The sequence below is a fragment of the Berghia stephanieae genome, chromosome 11 (genome assembly GCF_034508935.2).
Source record: "Berghia stephanieae isolate SIO BIC M18660-M18661 chromosome 11, UCSD_Bste_1.3, whole genome shotgun sequence".
NCBI lineage: Eukaryota > Metazoa > Mollusca > Gastropoda > Nudibranchia > Aeolidiidae > Berghia > Berghia stephanieae.
In genome coordinates, this window is record NC_088370.1 from 44,206,033 (window position 1) to 44,229,799 (window position 23,767).

The window sequence follows — 23,767 nt, forward strand, 5'->3', positions numbered from 1 at the left end:
TTTTTTATAGCGCAATTTCCACTAAACGTGCTCAAAGCACTTTACAAGGGGTTCCAGACCAACAGAAACACGTAACATGCAAAATGAGACATGACGCCTATTAGGCGATATTACAGTTTTTATTCCGACAGAAACAACGCTGTTAGGTACTCATTTTACACCTGAGTACGGTGAGAGAATGTGAGTAAAGAGCCTTTTTCAAGGACTGACTATGCGATGAGCCAGGCTCGAACCCAGGACCTTCCGATCCGAAAGCGAGTGTCATACCACTAGGCCACATAGCTGTGTCAGTTGTGATAAAATTGCTTCCTTCTATCTTGTCATGGCGGCGCTGTAACGGACGCGACAAATGAAGAAGGCACCAAAAGACACCGTGCGATGGATAAAATTGAGCTCAACGTTCATCTTCTATCTATATATGCTGCGCTTGGCTAAGAAACTCACAACATTGACATCCGGAGATGTAAAGGACCAACACACAAAACTATATTATGTGTAACCTTGAAGGTTAATAGATGCTGTGCGCTTGGATATGAAACTCACAACATTGCCATCCGGAAATATAAAAGACTAACACATAAAACTATGTTTAACCTCGAACGTTTATAAATAGAACGAAGTTCACGTCACTCAGGTCTTTGTTACTGTTTTTTACCATCGGCTTTTATGAGTTATTCTCACTAAGCTGTATTAACCAGAATATAAACGTTCAAGGTCACACAGAGTTTTGTGCGTTGGTACGTCTACTTCCGGATGGCAATGTTGTGAGCTTTTTAGCCAAGCGCATACTATCTATAACAAAGTTGACGTCATTCACCTAATTGTTACTGTTTTCAGCCAGCTATTTTTATGAGTAGTTCTCACTAACTGCTGTCAATCAGACGACTATGAACATTTAAAGTTACACAGAGACTTGTGTGTTGTGTGTTATGTGTTTTACATAAACTGAAAAAAATTCAGGAACAGGCACCGGTGTAAGATATGTAACTTGTGTAAATGAACAAGTGTGTATGAAATGTGCCAGACAAAGCAAGAAAGAAATATACAATAAAAAAAACATCCCAAAAAATCAGTCGACCTCGACTGGGGATCGAACCTCAGACCCTCTGATTACCAGTCAGACGTGCTACCATTACAATGGGCATGATCTATATTAAATTTCCATGTGCTCGAGGTCATTGGTCATATTTCAAAATGTGCTCAAAGTGACCCACTTAGTGAAAAGTGTTCACAGATATTGAACTATCTAACATCACGATTGGTCATTGTGTTCAGCTTGACACATGGGTATGTTTACAACTTTCGTAAACAAATCGGCGTGTTTACATTTGTTCAGAAATGTCCAATCGTTGGACAGCAGCAAATCAGTTGATTGATGACTCGGATGGAAGAAAACATGAATATAGATCGCTCCCTTTTCATCGATCCCTAGTCGAGGTAGACTGAGTTTTTGGTGGGTTTTTGGTGAGTTTTTGGTGGGTTTTTGGTGGGTTTTTGGTGGGTTTTGGTGGGTTTTTGGTGGGTTTTTGGTGGGTTTTTGGTGGGTTTTTGGTGGCGTTTTGGTGGGTTTTTGGTGGGTTTTTGGTGGGTTTTGGTGGGTTTTTGGTGGGTTTTTGGTGGGTTTTTGGTGAGTTTTTGGTGGGTTTTTGGTGGTTTTTGGTGGGTTTTTGGTGGGTTTTTGGTGGGTTTTTGGTGGGTTTTCGGTGGGTTTTTGGTGGGGTTTTTGTGGGTTTTTGGTGGTTTTTGGTGGGTTTTGGTGGTTTTGGTGGCGTTTTGGTGGGCTTTTAGTGGGTTTTTGGTGGGTTTTCGTTGGGGTTTTGGTCGGTTTTTGGTGTGGGTTTGTGTGGGTTTTTGTGGCGTTTTGGTGGGTTTTTGGTGGGTTTTTTGGTGGGTTTTTGGTGGGTTTTTGGTGGTTTTGGTGGGTTTTTGGTGAGTTTTTGGTGGGGTTTTTGGTGGGTTTTTGGTGGGTTTTTGGTGGGTTTTTGGTGGGTTTTGGTGGGTTTTTGGTGGGTTTTTGGTGGGGTTTTGGTGGGTTTCTGGTGGGGTTTTGGTGGGGTTTTTTCTTGTATTTTTTTTTCTTGCTTTGTCTGTCGTCATCTTCAATAGATAGTAAGCCCTTGGCTGAGAAGCTCATAACATTGCCATCCGGAAGTATAACGGATCAACACACAAAACTGTGTGTATCCATGAACTTTTATAGTCTGGTTAACACAGTGAGCATTACTCATAAACGCGGATGGCAAAAAATAAAAACAAAGACATGAGTGACGTCATCTTTGAACTATCAATACACATGTGTACACATCAATAAAAAAAAAAGCTCATGACTTTTGTTTATTACTTTGTTTTGTTTTGTTTTTTGTTTTCAATGAAATCGCAAGCGTACCTCTGGGGAGATGGGTCGTTTGTGAATGCCAGTCACGCGACATCTTCCAGTGTGTCTGCCTGTGTGTCCGTCGGACACCCCAACAGTTGGTTACAAGGGGACGTCAAACTCTATCCTCTGTTGTGTAGCTATTCCAAATTCCCATTCAGAAACTTGTGTCTTCTTCCAAAAGGTACTGTGTCCGTTTTGATTATATCATGTAATATAGAAAACGGTAAGGGCTGCCTGAAGCCGGTGGTCGTAAAATACTAACGTAAGAGTTAAAATGGAAAGGCTTCGTATGGGAACAAAACAGACAATGGACGTTTCGGGTACAAACCTTTCGTCAGCACAACAATACACAAATAAACGTGGAAAACAAATAAAATACAATGAACCACAACCAACACCACAACCAACACCACCACAACCACCACCACCACAACCACCACCACCACAACCACCACCACCACAACCACCACCACCACCAAACCACAACCACCACCACAACCACAACCACAACCCAAACCACAACAACACCACAACCACAACACCACAACACCACACCACCACAACCACACCAAACCACACACACCACACCACAACCACCCCACACACCACCACCACCACCACAACCACAACCACACCACAACCAACACCCAACCACCACCACCACACCAACACCACAACCACCCAACCACCACAACCACAACCACACCACCAACCAACACCACCCACCACCACAACCACACACCACAACCACCACCACAACACACCACCACACACAACCACCAACACCACCACCACAACCAACCACACCACAACCACCACACCACAACCACACCACAACCCACCACACAACCAACTCCACAACCAACAACCACCACACCCACAACCAACACCACAACCACCACCACCACAACCAACCACCACACACCACCACCACCACAACCACCACACCACCACAACCACAACCACCACACACCACAACCACCACCACCACAACCAACACCACAACCACCAACCACCACCAACCACAACCACACCACAACCAACACCACCACAACCACCACAACCACCACAACCACAACCACCACCACAACCACCACAACCACCACCACCACAACCACAACCACCACGACAACCAACACAACCATCACAACCACCACAACAACCACCACCACCTCCACAACCACAAACACCACAACCACCACAACCACAACCACCACCACCACCACAACCACAACCACCACAACCACCACCACCACCACAAACCACACCACCACCACCCACACAACCAACCAACCCACACAACCACCACAACAACAACCACCACCACCACAACCACACACCACACCACCACCACCCACCCAACCACACCACCACAACCACACACCACCACCACCCACCACCACACACCACAACCCACACCACAACCAAACACCACACACCACACAACCACCACAACACACCACCACCACCACCACCACAACCACCACACCACCACACACCACAACCACCACACACCACAACACACCAACCCACCACCAACACACACCACCACCACCAAACCACACACACAACCACACAACCACCACCACCACCACACACACAACCACACCACCAACCACAACCACACCACAACCACACCACCACAACCACACCACCACAACCACCACCACCACACCACACACCACAACCACCACCACACCACAACCACCACCACAACCACACCACCACCACAACCACCACCACAACCACCAACCACCAACACCACAACCACCAACCAACACCACAACCACCACCACAAACCACACACCACAAACCACACAACCACCACCACCACAACCAACACCCACAACCACCACCACAACCACCACCACCACCACACCACCACCACCACCACCACAACCACCACAACCACCACACAACCAACCACCACACACAACCACCAACCACAACCACACACCACACCACACACAACCACCAACAACCAACACCACAACCACCACAACCACCACCACAACCAACACCACAACCACCACCACCACAACCAACACCACAACCACCACCACCACAACCACAACCACCACCACAACCAACACCACAACCACCACCACCACAACCAACACCACAACCACCACCACCACAACCACAACCAACACCACAACCAACACCACCACCACCACAACCACAACCACCCCCACAACCACCACCACCACAACTAACACCACAAGTACCACCACAACCACCACCACAACCACCACCACAACCACCACCACCACCACAACCACAACTACCACCACCACCACCACCACAACCACCACCACAACCACCACCACCACAACCACATCCACCACCACAACAACCACAACCACCACCACAACCACCACCACCACAACCACAACCACAACAACCACAACCACCACCACAACCAACCACAACCATCACCACCACAACCACAACCACAACCACAACCACAACCACAGCAACCACATTGTTCATTAAATAAACTAGTTGAGATCATTATGTGTTAACCGTCTCCTTACCAAGCACAGGAAAATCATCACATTCGTTACGATCCAACCAGCACTTTTATCATTCAGATTTCTTTTGTAAATTGCACAATGTAAAAAAAAAATTATTATAGTTATAAAAACGTGACACTGTGTTGTAGAGCCCGTTTTGCTGATCAATGTTGTGCATAGAATGTATTTGTTGCTTTTCTGTTTGAGTAAGAAAAACATATTTTGTTTTCGATGGGTGTAAATTTTTTGGGAAAATTCTAAAAGTAGTTGGTAAGGAAAGAGGTAAAATCCACATCAGACGGTAAGTATGCTTATTACTTATCTTAAATGCGCATAACGCTTTGTTTATTGTGTTATTGTATTCTAAGAGACATCAACAATCTCCACCACCACCACCTCCGCCACCACCGCCAACATCACCGCCACCAACACCACCACCAACACCACCGCCACCACCACCACCACGCCAGAAGACGACTGGTGCCCATTGCCTGACCATCCCAGCACGTTGTCCTTCGTGGTGACCATCGACATTTCCCCCGTTCGTTCCATGAAAACCATCCACTGGGCATGCGCAAACGATCCCTGCGTCATCAACAACGTCACGGATAGCGTAGGTGTTGCCGTCCAGACCTGCTTGAAATCGAACGGAAGTTGGGAAGGCGGGGATTGGCCCTCTTGTCAATGTAAGTCTTGAAGAGTAATTCTCGGCGATGTGGTCTAGCGGTATGACACTCGCTTTCGGAACGGAAGGTCCTGGGTTCGAGCCTCGCTCGGTCCATAGTTGGGTCCTTGGAGAGGGCTCTTTATTCACATTTTCTCACCGTACTCAGGTGTAAAATGAGTACCTGGCCGCAACAGCGTTGTCTCTGTCAGAAAAAAAATGTAATATCGCTTAAAAGGCGTATCTCCAGTTCTAAATGTTAAATGTTACTGTTGGCCAGTACCTCTGTAAAGCGCTTTGAGCATGTTTAGTGGATATTGCGCTATATAAAACTCATTTTGAAATTTTAAAGACATTCTTTGAAAATATCAAATTAAGAAATTAAGGAACAGGCGCCGGTGTAAGATAAAGAACTGAACAAGTGTGTATGAAAGGTGCCAGACAAATCAAGAAAGAAATATACGCTGTTAACGGCCAGGTGCTCACCAACACCTAAGCACGGTGAGAGAATGTGAGTAAAGAGCCTTTTCCAAGGACTCAACTATGCGCCGGTTCGAAAGCGAGTGCCATACCATTTGAGCAGATAGCCGCACATGCATAGTTTGGTGATGTCTCGTCGAGTGGATAAGAAGCCATTGGTCGAATAGAGAACTTGGTCTCACCAAAATTGTATTTAAAACACAATACCCAATCAACGTGCGCAAAACCTTAGCCAACAGCAACACTTAACTTGTAGGTTGTAGGTTGAGACATGATGCCCAATAGGCGATATTGCAATGATTTTTCCGACAGAGACAACGACAACATGCCTGGTAGGTACCTACTTCTTTTTCACATGAATAACGCGAGAGAATGGGATTAAAGAGCATTTTTCAACGACTCAACAGTGCGCCACTCATGACTCAAACCCTGGACCTTCCAGTCGAAAGGCGAGTGTCCTACCACTGGATCATATAGCCGTGGAACAAAGAACGTCTCGGCCTTTTGGCATTCGTCAGGAGACAAGGGATGTGTTTTTGTTTTTGTGTGTTTTGATTTTTGTCTTTTATTGTTTGTCTCCTGAGATTAAACGTTGTGTTGTGTTGTTTCCTTATAGATAATATGCGCTTGGCTAAGAAGCTCATAACATTGCCATCCGGAAGTATAAGGGACCAACACACAAAACTGTGTGTATCCATGAACGTTTATAGTCAGGTTAATACAGCTCAGTGAGCATTACTAATAAACGCGAATGGCAAAAAACAACAACAAACACATGAGTGACGTCATCTTCGAACTATCTATATATGAGTCCCATTTACTCACCTTATCTTTCTCTCCATTTTATTGACTCATTTAGGCACCTCTAGTTTTTGACCAGAAAGCCAAAGAGTACGAGACATAGACATAGAACAAGACATGACGCCTATTAAGCGATACTACAATTTTTTCGACATATACAACGCTGTTAGCGGACAGGTACTCATTATACACCTGAGTACGGCGAGAGAATGTTACTAAAGAGCATTTTCCAAGGGTCCAACTATGCGCCGAGCGAGGCTCGAACCCGGGACCGTCCAATCCGAAAGCGAGTGTCATGCCACGAGACGCCAGGGCCACACGACGTGTAAATCTTAGACGTTTATTGTCTGATTATTAAAATGTAGTGAGAACGACTCACAAAAATGGCTTCTAAAACAACAATAATAAACAGGTGACTTCAATAGGGCTCAACAGTCGTGACGTCACGTCCCTTGTAATGACGCAAAGTAACTGGTTCTAAACTATCGGAACAATGGCGGACGCCATTGTCTCCATCACCGCCCTTATGAAACACTTCTCCGACAAGCATAAAAGTGTATCCAAATGAGAAAAACATAAGTCTGACCATGTTTTGACTTTTATACATTCTGCTCAAATGACATGTGAAAAAGTTCTAGCCAGCATGAAGAATAAAAAGTACCAATTTTCTTTGTTTAGAACAAAGCTGCTGGTTGCTGGGCGGACGTGACATCAGACTATTGAATCAAACTGTGACGTTGGATATTTCTCAAACTGTGAACACTTTTCACTATGTGTAAGTCTGTTTGAGCACACTGTGCAATGTGACCAATGACCTGGAGCACATGGAAAGATTAATAAAAACCATCCCCATTGATATGAAGAAACATTTCTCTGTATAGATAGAATGAAGTTGACGTCACTCGGGTCTTTGTTATTGTTTTTTGCCATCCGCGTTTATGAGTAATGCTCACTGAACTGTATTAACCCGACTATAAACGTTCATGGATACACACAGGTTTGTGTGTTGGTCCGTTATACTTCCGGATGGCAATGTTGTGAGCTTCTTAGCCAAGGGCATACTATCTATAGATAGTGTGTTGGTTGCTGGGCGGACGTGACATCAGACTATTGACTCCTATTATGTTCTATCTAACCAGACACAGAGAATCCAAGCTGTCCGCCCGTTGATGTAGACTGTTCTGTCAGCAATTTGGTGTGTTCCTACGTCACCCCTGGCAACCACACGGCCTCCTGTGGTACAGTCTTCACCCACAGGTGTCAAAGGTCAGTGGATATTGTACACAAAACCTGGGGGGGGGGGGGGGGGGATCAATTTGCTATTTTCAAAAACCTCACAAAAACTATAGCTCTGCTATAACGCAATATCCACTAAAAGTGCTCAGAGCGATTTACAAGGGTTCCCAAGCAATAAGTAACACTAAACACGGAGGACGAGACATGAAGCCTATTAGGCGATATTACATTCTCTCCGACATAAACAAAGTTGTTAACAGCTAGGTACTCATTTTACACCTGAGTACGGTGAGAGAATGTGACTGAGGAACCTTTTCCAAGGACTCATCCATGCGCCGCTCCGAGAGAAGTTCGAATCCTGGACCTTTTAATCCGAAGGCGAGTGTCATGCCACACGACCACACAGACACAAACGTGTATCATACTTTGTGTGACTAACACTCCATGACGCTTCACAACCATTTCTCATTCTATTGATTTCACCCGACGGGTACATATATACAGGTCTGACATCCGAACGCATTATGGGCCTAGTATAACATTTTTGTAATGAACAATATTTTGGGTCATTTTAAATTTGTTTTTAGATTTCCATTACAACAATGAGCCCATACTGTATTGGGTTATCAGACCTGCAAATAATCTCTTTGATTGCACCAGGTTACTACACTACACATCAAAATGTGCACAGATTATTCTCCCACCAAAATGGATATAATATCTACGTTGTTGTTGTTGTTTTTTTTTTTTTTTTTTTTTTTTTTTTTGTTTGTTTGTTTTGTTTTTTCTATCCTATTTGGAAAAAAAAAACACTTCCAACATATCGGTACATATAGATAAAATGAATAATAATAATAATGAGTAATATTTTAATTCGTGCTTCCTGACAAAGGAGCATACTATTTCCTGCCAACCAATGTTTTGTTTATTCATCTTAACTACGCCACTACCACATTATCTCATTCATCTGTCTGGGTGCCCACAGCGGGCAGGGAGGTACTTGCTGTGTCTTCTATCCCCTCTTATCTGTTTTCCAACTTGTTTTCTGTCTTTGTCTTGGAATGAGATTACTTGGTTTTGTCCTGGCCCTGGCCGGAGTTCTAGCTGTGAGGGAAACAGTCAAATGCATAGTTATTGTTTTGGGAGATGATATTTTTTCCCTTGTAAATCATCTCTCTGTTATGCATTATTATATTTGTTATTTTGAATATATAATGTATGCATTTGAGTGTATTTCTCTTTGTTGGATTTTGTGCTTGTGTCCGGAGGAGACTTATAGGTGATTTCAAACTAAGTACATTGATAGTGTGCTCTTGGAATCTACACCTGATCCCTATTTGTTCCCAGTTCCCCTATGTCTTACTTTTTCTTGGGTGGTTTAATTGTAATTCTAGAACTTTTTACAATCCCATTTTCCTCCTTTTTACTGGCGCTGATATAACCTAAATGCGTTGCAAGCCCTGTAAAACCCTTAAAAACAAAAAACAACATCATTCATCTGTGGTGTTTCATTCTTCGTGTTTTGTTGATAAAGGGGAAACCGGAAACATTCATTTGATCTGTTCTTGTAATAAAATTGAAGCTTCCATTCAATTTCAAAGTATTTATTTCTTCGAGCTTCGAGCAGCAACATTTACATTTTAAATAAAATGATGAAATGCTGCATCAAACAACTGGCTGGATTTGATTTCCGTACGGCAGAAAGATGTGTATTACCATTAAAAGTAAACAAAGAAGGTGATAGCAAATCATTCTTATCGATAGTTCGAAGTTGACGTCACTCGGGTGTTTGTTATTGTTTTTTGCCATCCGCGTTTATGAGTAATTCTCACTAAACTGTATTAATCTGCCTATAAAAGTTCATGATTGCACACAGATTTGTGTGTTGGTCCGCTATACTTCCGGATGGCAATGTTGTGAGTTTCTTGGCCAAGCGCATACTATCTATACACTGAGACTGGGAATGATCAAATCTCATTGTATGAACACACGACGGATTCATATTGTGGGGAAGATTTCATCTCACTGATCGTTGTCATGGGTTTGTTGTGTTGTTGTTGTGATAGTTTTCTTATGATATCACTGTGTCTCGATCGAGCTGTTGTGAGTAATCTTCATGTTATGTTCGTTCACTGTCTCCCGCGTAAACGTGACGTCATCGTTTCTACCCTGTAGATAGAACGAAGATGACGTCACTCAAGCCTTTGTTTTTGTATTTTGCCATCCGCGTTTGTGAGTGATTCTCACTGAACTGTATTAACCAGACTATAAGCGTTTAAGATTACACATAGTTTTGTGTGTTGGTTCGTTATACTTCCGGATGGCAATGTTATGAGTTACTTAGCCAAGCGCATACTATCTATAAAATCTCGCGACATTCTTTATTCTTTCTCTTCGACTTGACTTTTCTTGCATATTTACCCTGTCCTAATCACCTATAGATAGTATGCGCTTGACTAAGAAGCTCATAACATTGCCATCCGGAAGTATGACGGACCAACACACAAAACTGCGTGTATCCATGAACGTTTATAGTCGGGTTAAAACAGTTCTGTGAGCATTACTCATAAAGGTGGATGGCGAAAAACAAAAACAAAGACCTGAGTGACGTAATCTTCGAACTATCTATTTCGTCACGATGCAACAATCACTTCTCTCATCCAGATTTCATTTCTTTTTGCTATATCTATAAAAACTTGATATTCTGTATTAGAGCTCATATTGCCGAACAATATTATGTATAGAATGTGCTTGTTGCTTTTCTGTTTGAGTAATAAATGTGTGTTTTGTGTTGGGTGGGTGTGAAGTTTGGGGAAAATTCTGAAAATGGCTGGTAAGGAGAGGATTAAACTTATTCCATTTCGTTAATCATTGGATTCGAACCGCCTTCAATTGGAATGTTTTAGTAATATTTTACCGGGACGATTCCCGATGTGCTTGTAGAGCATTTTAACCACCCATATATTATGTCCTTTCCATATATTGTGTTAGTCCATGACATGTTCAGTCGGAAGGTGAACATTTTGGATTTGCATTTTTTGCATTTTCTGAAAGAATGTGCTTCCCATAGCATTTAAATCTTTATTCGACGTAAATTGGGGGATTCTTCATGAATTTATGGTCAGATGTATGGGAAAGGTATCCAGCAACTTTTCTCAAATTTCATACTTTTTCAACTTGCCTAGCCGTAAAAAATATTTAGAAGTGAAATTAAGCTTTTGATAATTCCCGAAGATGTACAAAAAGGGTTGATTTAATCATTTATGACAAGAACTCATTTTTGATAAAACATTGAGCTTCTAACTAAACGTGGCAATATCTCAGTTCAAACCTTTTCACCATCCCACTGATTACGTCATTCACTGTCACGTGATATGGAGAACACCCACGCCGGTGGAGACTTTCTCTTAACTTTTTCCTTTATTTTACCCATCGTGAACCAGAATGAGAAATCTGTATACGATATTGTCGGATTTCAAACGCTTCTTTATCTATAAATACCGTTATCATTCCTGACATCTTTAATTAATAGATAAGATCGTAAATAAAAGTGCGAATGTGAGAATGAATGATCTGAATTTTGTCTACGGTACTAAATGCCATCAATTTCATACATTGTTATAATGTTGTATAACCATCTACACTGCTATAAAATAACTTTATCTTTTACCTTGAGCCATGTAAAAAACAATGTAATTTCCTCTTTTTGATTAATAAACTTCTTCTCATCTTATCTTCATAAACGGCTGAAATCGTAGCTAAGCCATTGGATAGTCTTACATTTATTCCTAACACTGCAATGATGTCATATCACTTCTTTTCCATTCACTTTACCACAGTCCGATAATGGTGTGTAAATATTCAAAAAATTGAAACTGAACAAAAATGAATGGAACAGATATGAAAAAGAACAAAATACCAAACACAAAACGTGTCAGGATCAAACCCATCTCCAGCCAGTAAAAATCACCCATTCAAAGCGTTAATCAGTACGTGCAATCCATGCAGACAGCAGTGATCTGGAAATAATATACTTAAAAATTTGGCCAGAAAACTCGTCCTTCAAATACTGATCGATTTAAATGACTCTCATCTTGGCAAAAACTCTCAAACCTGGGACTTCGTGAAGTCTTCTTTATGTCCCAAGTTTGAGAGTTTTTGCCAAGATGAGTGTCATTTAAATCGATCGATATTTGAAGAATGAGTTTTCTGGCCAAATTTCTAAGTATATTATTTCCAGAGACCTGTAAATGCTATTTTAAGCCCGCGTCCATTGTTGACAACTCAAAAATTACTTTGACAACAGTGTCACATCTCATTGCCATCTGCCTGATGTAATGTTGCTGTTAATCTAGTGTATGACACTCGCTTGACGAATGTCTTGGCATCCGGCTAAGTTGAGCTTAACAGGCTCTTTACTCACATTCTTTCACTACTATGTGTGAAAGGCTGAACAGCGTTGTCTCTTAAAATAATGTATTTCGCTAACAGCGTCATTTCGTCCTACATGTAGTGATTGCTGTTAGCTATGTACACTTGTAAAGCATTTGCACGTATGGATATTACGCAAATATAATTTCTTTATTATTTAAGTATCTAATTTTTGTTATTGGCGGTTGTATAACGCTGCTTGGTTTTAATTATCACTTTTGTCTGTTTTTTTGTTGTTGAATTTAAGCTGGTTTTTCCATTGTCGTTTTGTTGTAATTACGTCTTATCAGTAATTCTATCAGATTCTATCAGATTCTATCAGATTCTATCAGTTTCTATCAGATTCTATCAGATTCTATCAGTTTCTATCAGTTTCTATCAGATTCTATCAGATTCTATCAGTTCTATCATTTCTATCAGATTTATCAGATTCTATCAGATTCTGATCAGATTCCATCAGTTTCTATCAGATTTTATCAGTTTCTATCAGATTTATCAGTGTCTATCAGATTCTATCAGATTCTATCAGATTCTATCAGTTTCTATCAGATTCCATCAGTTTCTATCAGATTCTATCAGTTTCCATCAGATTCTATCAGATTCTATCAGATTCTATCAGATTCTATCAGTTTTTTATCAGATTCTATCATTTTCTATCAGATTCTATCAGATTCTATCAGATTCTATCAGATTCTATCAGATTCATCGGTTCCTATCAGATTCCATCAGATTCTATCAGTTTTATCAGATTCTATCAGTTTCTATCAGATTCTATCAGATTCTATCAGATTCTATCAGTTTCTATCACATTATATCAGTTTCTATCAGATTCTATCAGTGTCTATCAGATTCTATCAGTTTCTATCAGATTCTATCAGTTTCTATCAGATTCTATCAGATTCTATCAGTTTCTATCAGATTCTATCAGATTCTATCAGTTTCTATCAGATTCTATCAGTGTCTATCAGATTCTATCAGATTCTATCAGATTCTATCAGTTTTTATCAGATTCTATCAGTTTCTATCAGATTCTATCAGATTCTATCAGTTTCTATCAAATTCTATCAGTTTCTAGTAGATTCTATCAGTTTCTATCAGATTCTATCAGTTTATATCAGATTATATCAGTTTCTATCAGATTCTATCAGTTTCTATCAGATTCTATCAGATTCTATCAGTTACTTTCAGATTCTATCAGATTCTATAAGTTTCTATCAGATTCTATCAGATTCTCTCATTTCTATCAGATTCTATCAGATTCTATCAGTTTCTATCAGATTCTATCAGATTCTATCAGTTTCAATCAGATTCTATCAGATTCTATCAGTTTCCATCAGATTCTATCAGATTCTATCAGTTTCTATCAGATTCTATCAGTTTCTAGTAGATTCTATCAGTTTCTATCAGTTTCTTTCAGTTTCTATCAAATTATAGCAGTTTCTAGCAGATTCTATCAGTTTCTAGCAGCTCAGTATCACTTTGATATGACTTTTGTGTAAATGTTTCAGCGGTTCCTCTGGAGGAAAAGTAAACAAAATCGACCAACGCTTGAAGGAAGTACAGACGGTGCGCGATCCAATATACGTAGTGATTCTCCTCCTATCGCCATTTTTTAAAAAGATCTTTGAGTCGAGAAAGCTAAGATTAATTATTATATATTATTATTATTTATATTATTATTATTATATATTATATATTATATATTATTATATTATTATTCTATTTTATTATATTATATTATATTATTTTATTATTATTATTATTATTTTTATATTATTATTCATATTTTACATTATTATTATATATTTATATTTATATATTATTTATATTAATATGTATTATAGTGAGAATGTGTAGTAGTATGGTATAGTAAGTAGTGGAGTAGTATAGTAGCATTTATTACTTATAGTTTTTATTATCAATATTTTAATATTAATATATATTAATGTTGTTTGCAGTTATTTCATAATTATTATTATATATATTATTATTATTATTATTATTATTATTATTATTATATTATTATTATTATTATTATTATTATATAGTATAGTAGTATTATTATATATAGCATATATATATTAGTAGTATAGTAGTAGTAGTAGTAGTAGTATATATATTATATTATTTTTATGATTATTATTATTATATTATTATTATTATTATTATTATTATTATATATTATTATTATTATTTTATTTATTATTATTATTATTATTATATATTATTATTATTATTATTATTATTATTATTATTATTATTATCATTAGTATCATCATCATCATCATCATCATCATCATCATCATCATCATCATCATCATCATCATCATCATCATCATCATTATTATTATTATTTATATTAATATATTATATTATTTATTATTATATTAATTATTATATTATTATTATTATATTATATTTATTATTATTTATTATTATTATTATTATTATTATTATTATTATTATTATGTGTTGTTATTATTATTTCTTTCCGATTTCACCCCATAACGCCATAGCCATCTAACATTATTATATATATATATATATATATATATATATATATATATATATATATATATATATATATATATTACATTGTTTTCCAGCCATCAAGACCTACCAGGGCTGTAAGTCCTTCCAAAGCACCGACATCAACGGGACCAACTTCTACAAATGGGACATTGCAACAGGAAGCTTCATCAATCAACAAACGATGGCTGTGACACCGTCACTCGTCACCGATGGGTTTCGGTATCGATGCATGTGGTAAGCCTATCGGAACATTTTAAATGCAGATTTTGGTCTTAAATGCACAAACCACTACCCCCCCCCCCCAACCACCCTCCCCAAATAACCGTACTAAAAACGCTTTTGAAGTGGTCCGTCGCCGAGGTCATTGGTTGGCAGGGAGACAGCCAAGCATTAGTTTTGGGAAATGATATTATTTTCCCCTTGTTAATCATCTCTCTTGTTATGAACGACTGTTTTACTGGTTTGTACACATGTGAGTGTGTTAATCACCTCTCTTGTTATGTATTGTTGTGCTGTATGAATGAATGATTTACTGGTTTGTACACATGTGAGTGTGTTAATCATCTCTCTTGTTATGTATTGTTGTGCTGTATGAATGACTGTATTACTGGTTTGTACACATGTGAGTGTGTTCCTTTGAATGGGAACCCGTGCGTGCTTGTGTCTAGATTTGACTTTAGGTGGTCTCAAACTAAATACACAGATAGCGTGCTTTCGGAATCTACATATGTTCTCTATTTGAACCATTCCTCTTTGTCTTGCTTTTTCTTCCGGGCTTCAATTGCAAATCTATATTTTTTCACCATCCCATTTTCTTCAATTTTACTGGCGCTGGGATAATCTAAAGTTGTTACATGCGACTTAAGCCATACAAATACGGCTATGTGGTCTTGTGGTATGACAATCGCTTTCGGATCGGACGGTCATGGGTTCGAGCCTCGCTCGGCGCATAATTGAATCTCTTGGAAAATGCTCTTTACTCACATTCTCTCACCGTACTCAGATGTAAAACGAGTATCTGGTTGTCTCTGTCGGGAAAAAAATGTAAGATCGCCTAACAGGCTTCATGTCTCGTTGTAAACGTTACTTATTGCTGTTGGTCAGAGACCCCTTGTAAAGCGCTATGGACACGTTTAGTAGATTTGCACTATACACAAAAAAGCTGAAAAAGGACCCATAAGCCATCATCATCAATCCTTCCCATTTTCCAGGCTGTGCTTTGAGTTGTCAGCCATTTTCTATGTCTTGATTGGAGGGGACGGGTGTGTCTGTCTGTTTTCTGACAGTTTAACTCATTACACAACCGTATCCGTGGACAACACACTGTGTGACGTGCCATGCCTGGATGACGAGGATTACTTTTGTGGAGGTCAAGACTACATTGGAAGTGTGTACAAGGTCAGACCTGTAGGTGAGTTATTACAATTAAATATAAAAATTAAGGAACAGGTACCTGCGTGAGATAGAGGTCTGAACAAGCGTGTAAGACAGGTGTACACGTTGCAGGAAAGACAAAGAGATACAAGAAAAAAAAAACATCCCAAAAGTAAGACGACCTCGTCTGGGGATCGAACCTCCGACCTTCTGATTACCGGTCAGACGTACCACCATTACACAACAGAGGCTCCCAATAGTTGGCACAATTTTAATTCGTATCTTCTTTACAATGGTAAAACACGCGTTTTACTCTGTGAACCATCACTTGCATCAAACAACACTTACATTCAACACACGCTTGCATCAAACAACAATTACATTTAACACACGCTTGCATCAAACAACACTTACATTGAACCATCACTTGCATCAAACAACACTTACATTGAACACACGCTTGCATCAAACAACAATTACATTGAACACACGCTTGCATCAAACAACACTTACATTGAACCATCACTTGCATCAAACAACACATACATTAAACACGAGAGGACAAGGACGAAGACAGTTGAGTTGTTCCCATTTTCTTTTTGAAAATATCATTAAGAAATTAAGGAGCAGGCACCTGATTTTTGGGGATGGTTATTTTCTTGTATTTTTCTTCTCCACGTCCCGATTTTGAGAGTTTTTCTGGTCAAAACTCCTTAAGACCATTTTTCTACATTTTGAGATTGTCCATCCATGAGATAAATTGAATGAAATGTAAATTATATTTAAAGCACCAATTGGAACACTAGAATTCCCTTAGATTTTTGTGACTTGCACGTTTAAATATGATAAAATAACAGACCGAATGAGAGATTTTAGGGGAAATAATCCCCAATACCTCAAAATGGGAAATAGGGAGTTTTGGTAAACCACTCGTCATAAATATATCGCTATAACATTATAATTTGATATAATACATCGCTTAAATGTGGAAAGTAATGAATAAACATTACGTCCTTCTCTAGGGCATGCCACTCTAATATTTTTAAGCACAAATAATATTTTAAACAATGGCCTTAACGAATAATAACTAATTAAGCTGTAACTAAAACTAACTACCTAATAACAAAGGGGAGCAACTCTTTCCTAGCGTAACTCGATGTATATGTCCATAACAACTAAAATGCTATGATATTCTTTGACAGATGGGTGCTATAAGAGGCCAGATAACACGACATATGGTACAGATATCATTTCTACCTACTCGGTCACGTCCATGACAGAAACTCTCTGCTCTCAATACTGTGCGGTAAGTTGTCTGGAGGAAGATGAAGAACTCGTGATGCTTTGACATCAAATAGAAAAATATAACACGGGTCTGGTCATTAACAATTCAGCATTTCCAGGAATTGGGGGGAATGGGTGTTAGATCTAATGGACAATACTTTGCGATAGCCTAGCGTTCCATCAAAACGGTAGCAAGCAATTACTATTGTCTGTTTCACGCTATAGAAGCCGGGAGAACCTCCTAATGCTTTGAGGGATGACTTCCATAAATTCATAATACACGACCCATTCCTTCTCACCAGTTTTAATAGAATCCTATGGCGACATCTACACACTGGGCGTCTCCAGACATACTTTAGATTCTTCACAGCAGCTAAAAACAGCCTCGAAACCTCCCGCCAATCACGCCACATGACAGTGCAGGTTTATGTGGTCTGCTCTCTCTGGCGTTCCTTGAGAGTGTGGTCAGTCGGCTGACTCCCTCAGACCCCACCGATACATGTTTGCAGCAGGACTGTGGCCTGTCAGTAGTCGGTTTGATGCAACCCACTGCTTTTGATCTGCCTTCCTGAAGCCTGGAATTAGTTCTGTTGGGTCTTTGATTACCCCACCTCCCTGGGGCATGATTGGTATTTGTCCAATATTCTCTCCAGGCTTTCCCAATATCGACGTTTTCGAGTTACTCACTCACTCACTCACTCACTCACTCATTCACTCACTCACTCATGAAATCCTCCCCGGGCCTGCTGGGACTGAGGCGATCTCCACCTGGTCCTGTCATAAGCCATTCTTGGGGCCATCTCAGGCGACAGACCTCTCTGTTTTAGGTCCTTCTCTACGGGACGTTCCCAAGTCTCCTTGGGGCGGCACCGCTTCCTCATTCCTTGGGGTGTCCATTGCAGAGCCTTCCTTATCATCAGGTCTGCGACACATGCCCCAACCATTGCCATCCCTTCCTTTTAAGGAGACTCTCAAGTGTTCTAGTCGCTTCCCTCCAAATGGCCAGAAAAAATTAAAATTCTATTCCAGACAGCACTCATTCTATCTAGAGTCTCGGTTTGCATTAGAACTCTTACAAAATCCACCGGGTGCTCATTGATACATGCTTCGAGTGGGGTAAAATATCGTAAAATGTCCTTGCCCGATGGCTTGAAAATAGGCATACTATTTCGATGATATTTCCCGAAGGTGTTCAAAAAGGGCTGATTTAATCATTTATGACAAGAACTCATATTTTGATAAAAAATTGACTGTCTAGCTAAACTTGGCAATATCTCAGTGCAAACCGATTCATCATCCGACTAATTATGTCATTCACTGTAACATGTATATATATATATATATATATATATATATATATATATATATATATATTATATATAATATATATATATATATATATATATATATATATATATATATATAATATAATGTAAATTTTCACTCACATTTTTTTGCCGAGACGACTCGTTTCTGTATTTTTTACACTTCTTCAGTCGGCATAATCCATTTTGTAATGTCCGTAGAAAACTCCAGACACAGGCCTGACAGAGAAACTGGAGATTTTACTACACAACCACAGAAACAATAGCACGTTAAACAAAAGATCTGAACTGATGACAATGTGCAGACACTCTAACAAATTCAAGCTCAAAACGCAAAAGGCCAAATAACCCTCCCCCCCCCCCCCTTTCCCCCCCCCCTCCCGACCCAATTATACCCCTCCTCCCCCTCTTCCCTCCCCCCCCCCCCCCCCCCCCCCGCCGCAACCACATTCCACTACAATATCACATACACATGTACACACAACACACAACACACCTACACGCACACACACACATACACACACACACACACACACACACACTCATAATATAAACATGAGAGCACATCACAATACACATCAAAACTAATCACCACTACACGGCGAAACAACTTTAGTTTGGAGTTTTCTACGGACATTACTAAATGGATTATGCCGACTGAAGAAGTGTAAAAAAACACAGAAACGAATCGTCTCGGCAAAAAAATGTGAGTGAAAATTTACATTATATATTAGCTCTAACCCCCATTATCGAGCACTTTCGTACCTACAAGTACCTACCAACACTCATAAATGTATATATATATATATATATATATATATATATATATATATAATATAATATATATATATATATAATATATATATATAATATATATATATATAATATATATATATAATATATATATATATATATATCTTGTCATAAATGATTAAATCAACCCTTTTTGTACATCTTCGGGAAATATCAAAGCTTAATTTCACTTCTAAATATTTTTTACAGGCTGTCATATTTGAAAAAGTATGAAATTAGAGAAAAGTTGCTGGATACCTTTCCCTTACATCTGACCATAACTTCATGAAAAAAATCACCCAATTTACTTCAAGTAAAGATTAAAAAGCTCCTGGGAGCATATTCTTTCAGGAAATGTAAAAGAAAGCAAATCCAAATGTTTCACCTTCCGACTGATGATGTCATGCAGTGACACACACACACATATAATATACCCATTGACTTTACCCAATGGGATGCTGCTCGCATCTGTTCAGCGGATTGACGACAGACAAGGGGTATCATCGTTCCAACCCTATCGTCTCGTAATGTGAAGGGTGTTTTTATTATCAATATTTCATTATCGTCCTATTATTATCATCATCATCATCATCATCATCATCATCATCATCATCATCATCATCATCATCATCATCATCACCATCATCATCATCATCATCATCATCATCATCATCATCACCATCATCATCATCATCATCATCATCATCATCATCATTATTATTATTATATTATTATTATTATTATTATTATTATTATTATTATTTTTATTATCATTATTATTATTTATTATTATTATTATTATTATTATTATTATTATTATTATTATTATTATTACCGTGCTCTAAGCAAAGATTATCGATAATATACAGACTGCTGGACAACTTATACTGAAATGTGAGACGTTGAAAGTGTTACTGTCTATAATTTGGTGATTTGAATATATGATATACATTACAGCAGCGTGGCTCAGTGGTTAGGTCTTTGATTCGTACCTGAAAGGGACCGAGTTCGAATACCAGCTGCGTTGTGTAGCCTTTGGCTGACAACTGGGTTATTCTACTTTTCCCTTGGAATAGGCCCTACAGAAAAATTTCCCCTATGGGACGAATAAAGTGAAATTGTTATATCCTAGATGAAGGACTACCAATTACTGTAAGTTGTATAAAGTGTTACTGTGGACATGTTTATGATATGAATCTGTAATACACATTTATACCCAGATAAAAGACAACCAATTACTGTAAGACGTATAAAGTGTTACTGTGGACATGTTTATGATATGAATCTGTAATACACATTTATATCCTAGATGAAAAAACAATCAATTACTGTAAAACGTATAAAATGTTACTGTGGACAGTTTGACAACATGAATCTGTATACACATTTATATCCTAGATAAAGAACCACGAATATTCTGCTGTGAGACTTTTAAAGTGTTACTGTCTGCAATTCCATGATCTCCTAGACAATATGGTACCGACAGTCAGTTCGGACTGTTCGTTCAAGTGTCCGGGTCTGAACAGCCAGTCATGTGGGGCATCGTCGAAATATTACAGTATCCAAGACAATGGTCTGTTGTAGTAAAAGTAGTAGTAGTAGTAGTAGTAGTAGTAGTAGTAGTAGTAGTAGTAGTAGTAGTGGTAGTAGTAGTAGTAGTAGTAGTAGTAGTAGTAGTAGTAGTAGTAGTAGTATAGTAGTAGTAGTAGTAGTAGTAGTAGTAGTAGTAGTAGTAGTAGTAGTGTAGTAGTAGTAGTAGTAGTAGTAGTAGTAGTAGTAGTAGTAGTAGTATAGTAGTAGTAGTAGTAGTAGTAGTAGTAGTAGTAGTAGTAGTAGTAGTAGTAGTAGTAGTAGTAGTAGTAGTAGTAGTAGTAGTAGTAGTAGTAGTAGTAGTAGTAGTAGTAGTAGTAGTAGTAGTAGTAGTAGAAAGAAAGAAAGAAAGAAAGAAAGAAAGAAAGAGTGATAGAGAGGAATAGAGACAGAAGACAGAGAGAAAGAGAGACAGAGAGAGAGAGAGAGAGTGAGAGAGAGACAGAGACACAGTGAGAGATATAGACAGAGAGAGACAGACAGAGACAGAGAGATAGAGAGATTCAGACAGAGAGATAGAGAGAGAGTGAGAGAGATAATATTATATTTTATTTGTCAGACTTACCCTACCTGCCATCAATGTGTTCGGGGCTACACGATCTTGGTATCAGACAACATGGATATTACATGTTATCCACTGGTCTGGACTATTGCTACATGGCGGGTAAGCCTGTTAAGAATATATATTTAACCCTCTCCATACCAACTACAGGAAAATCGTCATATTCGTTACGATGCAACCAACAACTTTCTCATCTGATTTCTTAGGTACGTCATAAAATTTAAAAGAAATTTTGTTTATTATAGCCGTGTAAACATGACACTGTGCTGTAGTTGTAGAGCACATTCTGATGAACAATACCATGTATAGAATGTACTTGTTGATTTTTTGTTTGAGTTAGAAAGCATCTATTTTTATGTTGGGTGGGTGTGACGTTTTGGGGGACATTTTGAAACTTGCCGGTAAGGAGAGATTAACAACTAAACACACACACACACACACATAAACACACGCACATAGAAACAAACGCCCATACACACATACATATCCAAACACAGAAACACACACACACACACACATAAACACACGCACATTCAAACAAACGCCCATACACACATACATATCCAAACACAGAAATCCACACACACACATAAACACACGCACATACAAACACACGCCCATACACACATACATAGCCAAACACAGAAATACACACGCACACACACACACACACACACACTATAATATTTTATGCCATCAATAAGATCAAGCGACCATCGAATTTTTATTTCCATTTTATATCATAAATTACAATTATATTCTTAGGAATCGGAAGTCAATATCCATATCTGAAAACGAAAGTAGAATCACGAACGACCTTGTAACTAAGAGTTCCGGGTGAGCCGTCGGCCAGGGAGGATGAAGCTGCATACGACAGTAGCCATCGCAAAGTTATAGCCTGACACTAACCAAAAAATGACGTCAAACTGCCAGTCCTAAAGGGCTCTCTTGCCAGGCTAAATTATGTTAACGATGGCTACGATACGACCCTCCTCCTAGGGCAGTCTTTCGTCTCGCGGTCAAGACGGGGGCGGAAGGGGGGGGGGGGGTAAAGTCCAAAATCTTTTGTTTGTGTTATGGAAGGGCTTAATTTTTTATAATTTTTTGATTATGAATGTTATTTACAAATGATGTTGTGATGATAATGTAAGTGTATTTTAAATAATGTATAATATAATATAAATATATGCAAGTCATGTCGTCAAAAGCGCATTCGGCGTTTATTAATTATTGCCCCCCCCCCCCCCTTTCAAACACACATCCCCGCCCCCTCCTTCAAATGTGAATAACTTCGGTCCTATAGTCCGTTCCACAACTCGGACACACGCGCGTTGACGTGGATGTCTCCACAACCTTCTGGATTTTAATGATAAATGGTTCGAACACTAGAATTGTTATTGACCTTAAGCCGATTTGTTTTCACCGATTACAGTCCCATACTTTGTGATTTTTATTCTTTACGGTATATATAAAAAACGAAGGGTCTGGGATGAGTGAAATTTTGGAGGGTTTACATTAACAATATTATACACAGTGAATTCTGTAGTGATTACGATCACTGAACTCCCCCCCCCCCCACCCCCCACAGGCTTGTCTAGGGGTTTACTTTTCACGAGATTCATGTGCTCTACTCACTAACATTGCCACCCTGAATCAAAATGACACAGCAAATTGTACACTTTGTACACACTAGACATAAACAGTTGTTACATTTTAATAGTTGAAAGCCAGAAGCGTAGCTGCCTGTTATTTATACATGCATAAAAAACTGATCATAAGATGATTAAACATGCAAATTTGTCA

General features: G+C 38.9%; 1 protein-coding gene and 1 long non-coding RNA gene across 2 annotated transcripts in view; both read left to right on the plus strand.

Moving 5' to 3' along the window:
- The window catches only part of LOC144957103 (uncharacterized), a 14,161-nt gene extending 11,609 nt beyond the window's left edge, over positions 1-2,552 (plus strand). The window contains exon 6 of the mRNA XM_078888070.1: positions 2,382-2,552. The gene's annotated coding sequence lies outside the window, so the exon portion shown is untranslated. The remainder of the gene's footprint in view (positions 1-2,381) is intronic.
- Positions 1-23,483, plus strand: part of LOC144956444 (uncharacterized) — a 150,384-nt gene extending 126,901 nt beyond the window's left edge. Inside the window, exon 3 of the long non-coding RNA XR_013641953.1 lies at positions 23,436-23,483. This is a non-coding gene — a long non-coding RNA (uncharacterized LOC144956444). The remainder of the gene's footprint in view (positions 1-23,435) is intronic.
- The last annotated feature ends 284 nt before the right edge of the window (positions 23,484-23,767 follow it).